This window comes from Trichomycterus rosablanca, chromosome 9 (assembly GCF_030014385.1).
Source record: "Trichomycterus rosablanca isolate fTriRos1 chromosome 9, fTriRos1.hap1, whole genome shotgun sequence".
Taxonomy (NCBI): Eukaryota; Metazoa; Chordata; class Actinopteri; order Siluriformes; family Trichomycteridae; genus Trichomycterus; species Trichomycterus rosablanca.
This window is the reverse complement of record NC_085996.1, coordinates 21,070,243-21,080,557: the sequence shown is the minus strand read 5'-3', so window position 1 is coordinate 21,080,557 and position 10,315 is coordinate 21,070,243.

The window sequence follows — 10,315 nt, the reverse complement described above, 5'->3', positions numbered from 1 at the left end:
CATGGTGAAGGAAGTATTATGGTTTGGGGCTACGTTGCTGCTTTGGTATACAATTGGTATTCAACCAACCTTGAAAGCATTTGTTATAAAAGCGGTTTAAAATATTGTATGCACTATACCCTGAACAAACCTGATGTTTGTGCTATTTGAACAAAAGTAGATGAACTATTTGTACTGTTTCGATTTGTCACAATGATTTTAAATTGTTGTTTCAGTTGCAGGTTTACAATGATTTTTTTCTATTCAAAAAGACGTCTAATTTTATATGATGAATATTTATAAAGTTTTTTGTGTATTATAAGGCCTCATTACTTTCAGAACACTCCATAGCTTTAGAATATGTTGTTAATGAATTGCTTTCTCCAACAAGTTTTAAAATAATTATTAAATCAGTATACTGTATTTTTGTGTTGTATCATTTAGTATTATTTTATATAGTGTACTAGGTAATTGCAAGCAAGCAGTGAATTAACTTTATGCTTTGTGGGTTTTGTTAGAGAAGAAAAGGTAGAACCGCATGAACAAAATGTTTGAAACTATTAAACTAGTGACACATAATGATGTATCAGGTTTTCTAAGGTGTTTTTAGAATAAATGATTACATGATTTGTTTAGAAACAAAAGAAAATAACATTTATCCAGGCTGCCAGAGGCTAGGATATAATGCTTAAATAATCTTTTAAAGAGAGCTGAGTTTTGCAGGTTTGCTGATGTACGGGAAGGCTGCTGTCGCTGAACAAGATTGAACATATTTATGTTAACTTGAGAAATGTGTGTGGTCTTTCTACAACAGAGTTTAGAAGCGACGCGTGTGGCAGCATACTGTAGTTTAATAGTGACTGTAAAACCTGACTGATCATTACCACTAATTTATTGCTTCTCATAGGCTGGGACTTTTTAAATAGTGCCACCGCTGTGAACTAGTAAAAATAAATTGGAGCAAAACAGCATTCCAAAGTGACATGCGCTTTGTGGGTTTCAAAAAGTGCAAAATAACAAGCTCAAGAATAAACTGTGAAGACACCAGGACCTGCTGGTATTGAAATGGCAGGCCAAGTCGGACAGAATTTCATCAGTATGTTTTATCAGGCCTGGGTGAACAATAATAATAATAACAAGAAGAAAGTACTACTGGGTATTTGTGTCCATTTAGTCAGAAAAGCATTTGTTTGGCTGGGTACTGATGTTGGTCAAGAAAGCTGTTGTTCCAGCTCATTCCAAAGCTGTTTAGTGGGGCTGAGGTCAGGGCTCTGTGCAGGCCACATGGACTTTCCTTTATTAGCTTTTTTACATGTCTTTATAGATTTTGCTTTGTGCACAGGGGCACAGTCATGCTGGAACAGGAAATGGCCTAAACTAAACTGTTGCTGCAAAGTTGAAAGCATATTTTTTTTATATGTGTAATTGATTTATTACACCTTCTAGCAACTGTTGTGAGTGAAACACATACACTTGATAAATAGGGATAAAAGAGATGTCCCATTACTTTTGTATAGTGTACAGTAGTTTACCAGCAGCAGTACAGGGCCAGTGTTTTAAAAATGGGGCGGGTTGGGGTTCACGGTGACTCACTGGGTAGCACTGTCGCCTCACAGCAACTGAAAATTTGATTTCATGCATTAAGAACTAAGTAGCCTAGCGTTAAGGAACTGAACTTGTAATCGCCAGGTTGCCACTGTTGGGTCTGTGTCCTTTCTGTGTGGAGTTTGCATGTTCTCCCCATGTCTGTGTGGGTTTCCTCCGGAAGCTCCGGTTTTCTCCTATAGTCCAAAAACATGCAAGTGAGGTGAATTGGAGATACTAAATTGTCCATGACCGTGTTTGAACTTGTGAACTGATGAATCTTGTGTAACGAGTAACTACTGTTGCTATCATGAATGATGTTAAAGTCCTAATAAATAAATTCATTAATTAAAAACAGGGAGGCAAGGTAGGAATTATAACTCTTTGAGAGGACAGTTGTAGGACAGTTAGCCTAGCGGCTAAAGTACAGTGCTCGTGATCAGAAGGTTGCCATTGTTGGGCCCTTGAGCAAGACCCTTAATCCTCAATTGCTTAGATTGTTTATAGTAACAACTGTGAGTCGCTTTGGATAAAAGCATCTGCTAAATGCCAAGAATGTGAATAAAATGAAAGGGGACTAGCAAAAGCATAGCAAACTAAATTGCTATTTTGAATCAAAGGAGGCTGGATCCTAATACTAAACACTGGTTTAATGAATTATGGTTAATTTGGAATTCTGAAAAGTGTGATAAACAATGGTTAAATGAACAGCGTGTAAATGGTGCTCCAATATGCACTTCAAATTTTTTTGTGTAGTTTAACTTATTTACATTTACATTTTCAGCATTTAGCAGACGCTTTTATCCAAAGCGACTTACAGCAATGTGACAGTATATGGTCTAAGCAATTGAAGGCCCAAAAGTGGCAACCTGGCAGTGGTGGGGCTTGAACCAGCAACCTCACGATTACTAGTTCAGTACCTTAACTGCTAGGCTACACTAGGCTACTCAGTTCTTAATGCATGAATTCAAATGATCAGTTCCAGATTCTTCTAACCAAACTAAATACAGCAAATCTAATAAGTTGCTTTATGTTATGTTTAACAGCTAACTGGTTTAATTCTACAGTAATTAATTAATTTCAAAAAATGTAGTGAGTGAACTACTGACAGAGATCAAAGTCAGTTTGACACTAAACACTAATATCCCAGCTGCAGAAAGGGTGGTATTTGTATTTAAAGTTTTTGAATATGACACTTTCAAGTGTAGTTAAAATTAAAATGGGAGTTGCCTCTTGGAAATAAGGTCAGGGTGTTTTGTCCATCATGGAGTAAAGGAACACACAAACACATTCCCATACTTTTCTTATCTATCATCAACTCTTCTAAGCTAAACTTAAACAAATCCAGCTTGATTTTCACCCAAAAGCCATTGACCCCTTATAAAAATCTCCCAAAACAACTGCTGACATGAAATAAATTGTGAATCCATGGAAACAGGGATTTTAAACTGCTTAAAAATACAATTGATCAATGCATTTTGCCTTAACTTATTATTATTGTCCTGGAAATTGTCATTCAGTTTCATTTGCTGTATTCTGGGAAACACTGAGTTCAAGGCAGGAATACACTGAACAGGGTACCAATCGATTGCAGGACTTCAGCAATCCCCTCCTTCAAACATAGCCGATAATGTATGTGTAGACGCCCGGCTGATAGATAACACAACTGTGATTTAAACCAGGAGCACTTAACCTCCTCAAAAATTATTTTTGAATTAGTTTCTTTTAATTATGCAATCTGACCAGATCTTGATGCAGCAAAGTACCCCCAAACCATAATACTTCCTCCACCATGCTTCATGTCTGAGATGTGTGGATGTAAAGTAACCTTTCTCCTTCAAAATACTGTTCTGCAGGTTTGCAAATAAGTGTTGTCAAACTTCCAGCATGCCTATAGCAAGATTGTGTAAAGCAGTGGATTTCTTATAGTAGACACCGTATCAAAATGGTCATGCGCTAGTTTTAGATCAGCCCCCCTTTACCAGTTTCAGCATTTAAGGTTGTGCTTTGGGTGCGATTTTTGCATGATGCCCAATACCAATTTCATTTATATATTTCATATTTATATTAAACCATAATTGAACATTGAGTTCTTCAATATATGGCCAAAAGTATTTGGGCACCCAACCATAAACTTGTTGGACATCCCATTTCAAAAACAAATGGTATTAAATTAGAGTGGCCTCTGTGTGATCTTTTCAGCCACAACATCAGGCAGTCTTCTAATTGGGCTTCTCTCAGGACTTCCAAGTATGTCTGTGGGAATGTGTGCCCATTCAGTCAAAAAGTCCTCAACTAATGTTCCAATTCATTCCAGATGAAGTACAACCCCAAATCAGAAAAAGTTGGAACAGTATGGAAAATGCTAATAAAATAAAAATACAGTGTTCCTTACTTTTGGACAGAAGACGTCATCTTCTCCAGGGACGTCCATGCATTGTTTAACAAGACAATGCAAAACCACATGCTGCACTCATTACAAAGGCATGGCTGCAGCAGAAGTGGGTACAGGTACTGGACTGGCCTGCCTGCAGTCCTGATCTGTCCCCAATTGAGAATTTTGAAAGGAAAAATGTGACAACGACGACCTCGTACTGGAAGAATGGGACAAGATAAAAGCTGAAACACTGAATTGCTTGGTATCCTCGGTGCCAAAACGTCTTTTAAGTGTGGGGCAACATGACAAAGTGGTAAACGCTTTACTGTCCCAACTTTTTTTGGAATGTGTTGCAGGCCTGAAATGAAGGACTGGATGTTTATTAATAAATAAAATAAAGTTGAGCAGACAAAACATGAAATATCTCAGGTTCATCCTGTCTGCAATCAAGTGAAAGTCAAAGTAAATGTAAGACACTCTGTGTTTTTCATTATTTGCATTTTCCATACTGTCCCAACTTTCTGATTTGGGGTTGTAGTATGCGACTTACAGTACTGTGACAGTATATTGTCTAAGCAATTGAAGTTTAAGGGCCTTGCTCAAGGGCCCAGCAGTGGCAGCCTGGAAGTGGTAAGGCTTGAACCAATGACCTTTTGATTACTTGTCGACTACCTTACCCCTCTGTGCAGGCCACTGGGGTTTCTTTAAACAAAGTCATGCTGATACAGGGAATAGCCTCCTCTAACCTGTTGCAGCAAAGTTGGAAGAATATAATTCTTTTCATACAGTGATTTATTACACTTGCTAGCAACTACTGTGGCTAAAACACACTAATTCAGTCATTAGAAGGGGTGTCCCAATATTTTTGTCCATATAGTGTAAAACAAACTGATCAGCTGACTCAGAATTATGATTATGCAAACAGTTACATTCTAAAACTAATTCCCCAGAGATGATAGCTAAACAAGTAAAGGTTTCGATGCTGTATATCTGCTACCTTTATGCTCTTTGAGACACATGCTCTGTGGGGTGTGAATATTGCACTACACCCAGTGGGCTCTTCCTTTATTTATTTATTTTTATTAGGAGCATAGTTTCAATGGCAGGTCATTCTTGAGAACAGTAGACTTACATTTTAAATACTATTATTAGACCTCAGCTTTACAAGTATATTTTTAGCCTTGACTGCATATAATCATTTAGTGAGTTTGATAAAGTCAAAACACCCTAACAGAACATTGTGATATTTGTTTAGAAAATGACTCTTCTTTGTTTTAGGGTGCACATGCACACTGACTTTCTGTTCCTGGATTCTTTGTTGCATATGCCAATGTTGCTTGCAAGACAGAGTGTGTAAACTAAACTGAGTCAAGATACTTTACTGCGCTGGGGGGCCTTGACCTGTCCTTGATCTTGATGAAAGAGGCATGTGTTTTTTCTGGCTGCCCTTGTTTCCTCAATTTAAACTTAGGAATTTCTGCAGATGTTCCCCTGATGCCTCTCCTAGACCTGTACACACTGTGATGAAAGTATTATGCCATTTTATACTTCTAATTTATGCACAGAAGCTAAAGCAGAAAACAGCAGTTTTTTATTGAGGTCTTGAGCAGGATACACAGTAGATATAAAGTTTATAAATAACAACAGTGTCAGACCACATGTGTACAGTTAAAAGTCAAAAGGTCACATGCTGCATACTTGTAAGGAGCATGCAGTGTATGTCATGGCAGTTTGAATCATGTCTGTAACCCAAGGCTGTAAACTCAATAAACTGTATACTGAGGAGAACACGTCTTCCCAATATTCAGATATGCTCAAAATGCCCTTCCCAATATCTTGATGAAAAAAATAGTAAACAATGGCAGAGAACCCCCTCCCCCCAGTAGATTTGCCCCCCCATCCCATTTATGGCTACAGCCTTGCTGTAACTGTTCTATTTGTTGAAAAAAGGAACTATATACATACACAGTCAAAGAGTTGCCCAGGGACCCAAATTCACAATTTGTGATAGGCACAGTCAAAAAAAGTCTAAGTGCTATGTAGACATTTGGAAAGGTTGACTGTAAATTCAAATTTATCATGGTTTTGAGCATTTTACTAGGACATTTTTCTTTTTCTGTTATGAATGATTTGTATTGTATCAATTCATCTGCCAGGTACGGTGGCCGAGAAGTGCAAAACAAATTTACATTTCAGAAAACAAAATTACAAAAAAACAAAAACAACATTTACAACGAAAGCAAAAACAAATTTACAAGTGCTTGGGTACCCAGTGTTTGTAAATTTGTTTTGGCATATGTAAAAGTGTTTCAGCACTTGTAAATTTGTTTTCGGCATATGTAATTTTGTTTTCTAAAATGTACATTTGTTTTGCACTTCTCGGCCGCACATTTCTGACGGAAAGGGTAGGTACAATAAACCGGAAGTGCGTGTTGCTTACCTGCTGTCAATCAAACTGTTTCTCAGCGGTAAAGTGAACGGAGTTTGTGATGGTAACGATAAACAAGGTTTTGTCTAGTTTGTGGAAATCATTTTATCCAGTTGACCCGCTATTGTTTTTCTTGTGGAAAGTTATTAGATAGTTTGTGCAGATGTTTAGACGTGGCGTGTGCATCTCTATCTACCGTCCGCTCTTCTAAACATCTAAGGAATTCCCACAAGAACAACAAAAGCGAAATAATGAAAATAATTAACACAAAATGGACAAAACATTGTTTATTAGGGACGGAACATTTGATACCGAGGCTTTGAAGCTTGTTTCACTTTTGTAACACTGGACTCAGTGTATCGGAGCTCGTATTAAAGCAGCATGTGTGGGACTGATGAAGCTTTGGTGCTGTGTTTTATCTCACTCACTATATAAGAGACAATCAAACCAGGGTTACCAACCATCCCGTAAAATACAGAATCCTTCTTTATTTGGAAACTAAACGCCGCGTTCAGTATTTGTTCCGTATTTTTATCAATGTGAGACAGTGTGATGTGTATAAAACAGAAGGAAACTGCTGTTTAATCAATTATATTAAGTAGTGTTCACTTTTATTCTTAGTAACGCGGTGTGTGCGCAATATAACCTGTGTAATACACCGCTGTATGAGCAGCGCAGTGGGCGGAGTGCGTTGTTTTGCCTAATATATGGTTCTGACTTATTATTATAAAGAATGAAAATAATAAATGTTAAACACCATAAATAAAACCTTGGTTCTCGTGACTGTGTAAGGTGCCCCCCCCTCAGGTATTTTCAGCACAATCAGGAAAAAAGCTTCAAAAGCTTAAATGAGGCTTCATCTGCACTCCGCCCACTGCGCTGCTCATACAGCGGTGTATTACACAAAACCTTGTTTATCGTTACCATCACAAACTCCGTTCACTTTACCGCTGAGAAACAGTTTGATTGACAGCAGGTAAGCAACACGCACTTCCGGTTTATTGTACCTACCCTTTCCGTCAGAAATGTGCGGCCGAGAAGTGCAAAACAAATGTACATTTTAGAAAACAAAATTACATATGCCGAAAACAAATTTACAAGTGCTGAAACACTTTTACATATGCCAAAACAAATTTACAAACACTGGGTACCCAAGCACTTGTAAATTTGTTTTGCTTTCGTTGTAAATTTGTTTTTGTTTTTTTGTAATTTTGTTTTCTGAAATGTAAATTTGTTCAGATCTGAAGGATATGCTGCAGTGAGTGAGTTAGCCTTTAAAGTGAGCTCACTGTTGGACATATTGTCAGGCATGAAAAGAACATCAAATAGCTCAGTTAAGTGTGTGTATGCATTCAAACTGCTTGAAATTGCTTGTCTTAAATTTAAATAATTGCTAAATTGCTAAATTAATTTGTGTCTCTGCGCTTAAGAGAAATTGAACATAATAATTTTGAAACAATACAAATTCAGAAACATTAAGTAAGGGCCTGAATCGCATATTTGCAACAAAACGTCTGTTATGAAATATGGTAGCTTGCCTGGCAATTTGTAGGTCCCTAGAAAGTCAAGGAGCCATGGTAAACGACTTCTATGGAAGTCAAGGGCCCCATAGCAGGGGCCCTCATGATCAAGGGCCCTCTAATGGTATGCCCTGCTCTTCTCTAGGTCCCCCTGGTAGGGGCTCTCATAACCAGGGCCCTCTAAAAATATGCCCCCCTCTTTCCTAGGACCCCTAATAGCCAGAAGTCAAAGTCAGAGCAGTGGCACAACGCCTCATCCATTTTCATAAGGGGCCCAAAAGCATGGCTAGGGCCCAAAAGCATGGCTATGGCCCCCAAAAGCATGGCTAGGGCCCAAAAGCATGGCTAGGGGCCCCAAATGCATGGCTAGGGGCCCCAAAAGCATGGCTAGGGCCCCCAAGAGGCCCTGGGGTCAAAGTCCCTAATAGTCAGAGGATCCTTAAAATGGAGGGCCCTCGGAAATAAAAATATATTGTATCATAAATGTTAATAGGCATCGCAAAATGTTTTGGGCCAGGGCCCCCCCGGGGCCCCCTGACCTCAAGGGCCCCTGGGCGCTGGCCCCACTGGCCCGGTCAGTAATCCAGCCATGAACCTACCAGGACCTGATGGAGTCACTCCCAGCACGTCTAGCTGCTGTCTCTGCTGCACATGGCGGTTACTTTGGATATTAATATATTATTAACCTTATATTCTGTTATTTGTCCCTTAGCAGTTTAAGCCATCAACAAGCTTTTGCCCCTGATAAATCTTTGATCAGCTACTTGGCACCAATGGTTTCACCACAGTGGCTGATGTTTTTGGCATGGACTTTATAGTGAGAAAGTAGGGATTAATAGAGGCAGTACAAGAGGGAGTAACACACACACACAGAGAGAGAGAGAGAGAGAGAGAGAAAGAGAGAGGTGGAGCACCACGAAACATTGGTGGATGTTTCTCAGCAGAGTTTGCTACTTTCCACAGTTTATCATGTACTGTAGATGCTGAGTGGACTATCAGCAATGGCTCTGTAGCACTATACGGATTAATTAATCTGCACTTTTTTACAGCCAGGAGTTTGGATATTTGTATTTGGAAAAAAAAAAAACACTGGAGCACTCGGTCCGCGCGCAGCGCAAAACTTTGTGGTGTATTTTGTCTTTCTTTTCCGTCAGTATTAATAAATAATGGCACTATATTTTGTGTGCTGTGTGGCGGTGTTGCTGGTGCCCGGCTCGATTTGGGCGGCAGGATCTCACACAGCGGCACACGGTCAACATGCAGCTCAGAGTTCAGCGCGCGCAGTGAGCAGGCACAGGTGAGTACATATATAGTCGCGTGCGCGTCCTAACCGCGGAATAGCTAAAACAGCCTACATTATTTACCTGGTTTAAGTCGTCTATGATATTACCTGAAGTGATTTAGAACCAACAACTAACATAAATAAAGTTAAAACGCTTCAGTTTGCACCGCAGTGACGCGTAAAGGTAAACATGGGAAATATTATCCTCTAAAACAGGGGTGTCAAACTCATTTTCACCGAGGGCCACATCAGCATTATTGTGGCCCTCAAAGGGCCGATTGTAACGTATTCTGCTGTGATTGCAGTCTGTTGTTTTTCTTGGAGGCTAAATTCTGCCTTTATATTGTCCTCCTTTACCACAGACAGCCTCATAACACAAGAGACGCACCGGTTTCTCTTCCTGAAGCACAAACTTGTTTTCATTTTCATTAAATTTCCTCCTTCTGCTTAATTTTCTTATCTTCATTTTAGGATCATGTGTAAATATTAACATTATCTACTGGCAGGATGTGTCACTTTGCAGGTCACAAAATCAGCATGCATTTTGAGAGATGCAGTTAATGTAGGATTTTACAGTGTATTTTAAGACAATTGTTCTGCCCTCACTAATAGTTTATCCCCTTGCTCAGACAGACAGACAGACAGACAGACAGCTCTCTTCAGAATACAGTCGGTTTTATTTGCTTCCCAGCTGTGTGATACACTGTGTGCACCAGAATGAAGTAAAAATACAAACAATAAAAACAATAAAGAACTTAATACAGTAAAAGCACACAGCTGTAGTCAAGTGTTACATCTGGTACAATATGAGATTTAACCAAACGTAAAATAGCGCTAAGGAGTTAGCATTTTGTGTAAAGATACTAATTGCTATAGTAACGGTAACAATTGTATTTAATTACGGTAAATTTGTAACTAAAACGCTGTGATATACTCACTAAACATTTACAAACAACTGAGAATATAAACGCCACTACTTACAGACGATGCTTTGGTAATATATTACAAGATAATTATTTATATTTATTATTATTGTTTACATTACTACCCGCGCTCTTTTGCAGTAAAAGTCACATGGCTTCTCAGCGAAAGTCAAAGTTAGTTGCCATGACTACGATGCCAACAGTTAAAGGCTTAAAGGCGCA